This window comes from Bison bison, unplaced genomic scaffold (genome assembly GCF_000754665.1).
Source record: "Bison bison bison isolate TAMUID 2011002044 unplaced genomic scaffold, Bison_UMD1.0 scf7180017864362, whole genome shotgun sequence".
Classification (NCBI taxonomy): Eukaryota; Metazoa; Chordata; class Mammalia; order Artiodactyla; family Bovidae; genus Bison; species Bison bison.
Genome location: NW_011494934.1, coordinates 748,218 through 752,974, shown reverse-complemented (window position 1 = coordinate 752,974; position 4,757 = coordinate 748,218). Strand labels below are relative to the sequence as shown.

The 4,757-nt window shown below is 42.7% G+C and overlaps 1 protein-coding gene across 1 annotated transcript in view; it reads right to left on the bottom strand.

Annotated features, from left to right (window-relative positions):
- Positions 1-144, bottom strand: part of LCA5 (Leber congenital amaurosis 5) — a 57,645-nt gene extending 57,501 nt beyond the window's left edge. The window contains exon 1 of the mRNA XM_010855240.1: positions 70-144. The gene's annotated coding sequence lies outside the window, so the exon portion shown is untranslated. The remainder of the gene's footprint in view (positions 1-69) is intronic.
- Positions 145-4,757: the final 4,613 nt, after the last annotated feature.

Below are 4,757 nucleotides of genomic sequence, written 5' to 3'. Positions count from 1 at the left end.
CCCCTAAAGCCCGGCCTCGCCCCGCACCCCCAACTCCCCCCTTGTCTCCACGCCCACCCCGAAGCCCACCTCCAACCGCCTCCGGCCCCTCCTCAGCACCGACTCGGCGCCCGCCGCCTTGCCTTCCTCCGCGGGGCCTCAGCGTCTGTCGGCTAAAGAGGGGGGTGGGGGTGGCCTGGACTAGGGCTGCGGGGGGGAAGGGGAAGGCGTGCGGGGCGGGGGCGGAGGGGGCCGGGGTGCGGGAGGTTTGAACACGGCGCCAGAGCAGGGGCGGAGACAGCCAGCCGTGGGCGGCCGCGGCGCGGCGACCTCGGCTCCAGGGTAACGGAGGCGGAGGCCCAGACTGCACCGCGGGGCGCGCGCAGCCAATGATATGCCCGCCCCCGACCTCCCATTGGCTTCTGTTGCTACTGGATTCTCTTTCCATTGGCTTCGGTGGAACTGGAAGGCGGAACGATGCGTACAACGGAAGGCGGCCGTTGGCTGACCGCTCTAGCTGTGGCAGCAGAGGAGAGGGGCGAAGCTGTGCAAGCCGCAGCTCAGAGAAGCGCGCCGGCCCCTTTTAGGCTGCGCGGAGGCAGTCGTGGCCGCAGGAGGGTCTAGGGGCTTCGTGTGTGGCTGGGAGGTGAAGGCCTCTGGTGAAGTGAATTGTAAAAATGAGCCACTGCCTAATTGAAAACACTGAAAATTGTCTCAGATCGCTTTTGGAAATCACTTGGTTTGAAGTTAGAAAAAGCCAGTCGCTTCTCTGTTTTTAGCACTAAAATTGCTGATTTTCAAGAGGATGTAGAGTAACCATAATGATTCTTCTGCCTCGAAGTCCTGGCTTTCGTGAAAGACGAAAGCGCCCCATGTTTTAAAAAGGGTTTGAGATGGAATGACATATGAAACATTTGCGCTTTTTTTTTTTTTTTTAAAAAAACGTCTGTGGCGCATGCCATTAAGAGCTGCTGTAGGCATATTTTCCCTTTAAAAACAATGGACAGTGTATTAAACGGCATTAATTGCGGGAGGCGAGGAAGGTTAAAAAAAAATTACTCTTTGTGCTGAAGGTTCTTTTAAGCCTTTCTAAGCCTTCTGATTATCAAGATGGTTTTAACACCACACTCCGCTGTCTCGCCATTGTTAAAAGGTCTAAAACTTCCATTCAGCAGACAATCTAATTCTTGAAGGCAAAGGCGTTTCTAATCAACCTTCTGACCATGGATTATGATAATTCCGTTTCTTGCTTGGCCTTGTTTTAGACTTACACTGTTTCACACCTTTCGTTTTATCCTATCAATATATTTCATTTCACGTTAAAGATTAACCCACTTAAACAAAATCATGTGTGCCTGCATGGTCACTTCAGTCCTGTTGGACTCTGCCACCCTATTGTTGCAGGAAGGCGGACCCCTTCCAGGGCCCGAAACTGGGCTCTTGTCTAACAGTGGGACTCCGAGGAGACACATGTGCCATCAAAGCTAGAGATTTTATTGGGAAAGGGCACCCTGGTGGACAGCAGTAGGGTAAGGGAACCCAGGAGAACTGCTCTGCTGCGTGGCTCACAGTCGCCGGTTTTATGGTGATGGGATTAGTTTCCGGGTGGTCTTTGGCCAATCATTCTAATTCAGAGTCTTTTCTGGTGGCACATGCATCGTTCAGCCAAGATGGATGCTAGTGAGAGGGATTCTGGGAAGTGGACGGACACACGGTGTCTCCTTTAGACCTTACCCGAACTCTTCTGGTTGGTGGTGGCTTATTAGTTCCGTATTCCTTATCAGGATCTCCTGTCATAAAACAACTCATGCAAATGGTTACTATGGTGCCTGGCCAGGATGGGCAGTTTCAATCAGTGTGCTTCCCCTAACACTATGAACCATAACCCGCCAGCTTCCTCTGTCCATGGGGATTTTCCAGGCAAGAATACTGGAGTAGGTTGCCATGCCCTCCTCTAGAGAATATTCCCCACCCAGGGGTTGAACCCTCGTCTCTCATGTTTCCCATGTTGGCAGGCGGATTCTTTACCACTAGTGCCGCCTGGGAAGCCCAAACAATATCATAATTAAATGTAATTTTCTCTATGTGCTAATAATTGAAGAAAAATAATTAACTGTTAGTGAAAATGATAAGTAATATCAGAAAATGCACTGAAATAACTTCATTAATTTGTTTAAATGCTAATACTCTTCATTAAAATATCTCACTAGTTAGTACTCCGTTAAAGTTAATACTACATAGGTTACTAAACTCATCAGTGGATTACTTTTAAAGGAAGTTCTATAGTCAAAAAACATGCTGTAGTTAGGTTTTAAAAAACCCGAAAGACAAAAAAAGTCTCCAGAATCAACTGGGGTTTGCCAACACTCAAGGACAGTTGAGAATGAATGATATTTATTCAGCCATCACAATTTGATAGTGTAATCTCATTCTATCTTCATTCAGATACTAGATGGGTATTGTTATTCATCGTTCTACATGAAGAAAAAGATTCTGTGAGGTTAAAGGACCTACCACTATATACTAAATAGTTAGTGGTTGAACAAAGATTTAAGTCAAGGTAGCTAAATTCCAGGTTTCAAATTTAAGGCCTTTAATATGTTTCACCAACAAGTTGGTAAGAGTTTCTGGAAAGCAAGAAAGAACTGAAAAGTTTAGGTGTCTCCATAAAATTGTCTAATTGGATGTGACACATTTTCAAGATCTTTACAATGTAGAGTTTTATTCATTCTTATCATATTTGAAATAACAGTGACTATCAACTTATTGGACCTAGGAAAAAGATCAAAAGAATTTATAAGCCTACAGAAGTTAGAGATCAGTTCATTGAACTAGGTTATCCCAAAATAGGAGATAATTTCAGATGTTTTTATGTGATTTTACATGATTTTGATATTCTGATACGACTGGAATTTTCTAAGATTATACCATTTGCCATCTCATTTCACTACACTACATAGAATTCTGCTTTTCAAAAATAAAAGGAACCAAAATCAATAAAACTACACCTTTATATTTCTGCCACTTGAAATTATAATCAACAGTAACCAGGCTTTTTGTTTTTAAAGATTATATTTATGAAAATTTTTTCTAATAATCATTAAGCACTTTAGAGTTTTATTTTTAATACTCTTGGGCTTACATTGTTATTGCAATATCTCCAGTTTAACTGAATGTTAATTTTTTGCAGTACTCTGATTGCCTTGTTTAATGCTATATGGCCAATGATACAGATGATATTAATGAAAAATTTCCTAGAAATGCTTATGAAAAGACTTATTCCCATTTTCCATAGGGGGAAACTATAAAGTGTTTGAACAATTTGTTAGAAGCTTCATGAAATTAATAGGAAGAGTAGTAAGTAGACTTTGCAACTGTAGACAATCCAGAAATTACGACTATAATTTAAAATGGCCATACTAGAAATAATCACAAATTAGAAAGTTCACCAGCATATAATTATTCTTAGCTAAAATTCAGGTGTCCATTTATATAATTAAAAAAAAAAATACTGTCACAGTTTTGTGTATTTTACCTAGATATGTGATACATAATGCAAAATTCAAAAATTCTAAATCTAACTTTTCGTGATATATTGCTAGAAAATTTTAAATTCATTAATGAATTCCAGGTAAATAGTAGATTGTCAGCACATAGTATTAACTTTAAAACATAATCTAATACACCAGGTGCTTAAAAGAAATTCAGAGACTTCCCTGGTGGTTCAGTGGCTGAGGATCTGCCTTCCAATGAAGGGGACACAGGTTCCATCCCTGGTTGTGGAACTGAGATCCCACATGCTGTGGGGCAACTAAGCCCCCAAACCACAACTAGAAAAGTTGCTATGAAAACCCAGCACAACCAAAAAAAGAAAAGGAAAAAAAAAAGAAAGAAATTGAATGGCTTCAGAAAACTGAGATATCAGTTCAGTTCATTCGCTCAGTTGTGTCCAACTCTTTGCGACCCCATGAACCACAGCACGCCAGGCCTCTCTGTCCATCACCAACTCCCAGAGTCCACCCAAACCTAAGTCCATTGTGTCGGTGATGCCACCCAACCACCTCATCCTCTGTCGTCCCCTTCTCCTCCTGCCCTCAATCTTTCCGAGCATCAGGGTCTTTTCAAATGAGTCAGCTCTTCGTATCAGGTGGCCAAAGTATTGGAGTTTCAGCTTCAACATCAGTCCCTGCAATGAACACCCAGGACTGATCTCCTCTAGGATGGACTGGTTGGATCTCCTTGCAGTCCAAGGGACTCTCAAGAGTCTTCTCTGACACCACAGTTTAAAAGCATCAATTCTTTGGCGCTCAGCTTTCTTTATAGTACAACTCTCACATCCATACATGACCACAGGAAAAACCGTAGCCTTGACTAGACAGACCTTTGTTGGCAAAATAATGTCTCTGTTTTTTAATATGCTGTCTAGGTTGGCCATAGCTTTCCTTCCAGGGAGCAAGCGTCTTTTAATTTCATGGCTGCAATCACCATCTGCAGTGATTTTGGATCCCCCCAAAATAAAGTCTGCTACTGTTTCTACTGTTTCCCCATCTGTTTGTCATGAAGTGATGGGACCAGATGCCATGATCTTAGTTTACTGAATGTTGAGCTTTAAGCCAACTTTTTCACTCTCTTCTTTCACTTTCATCAAGAGGCTCTTTAGTTCTTCTTCACTTTCTACCATAAGGGTGGTGTCATGTGCATATCTGAGGTTATTGATATTTCTCCCAGCAATCTTGATTCCAGCTTGTGCTTCCTCCAGCCCAGGATTTCTCATGATG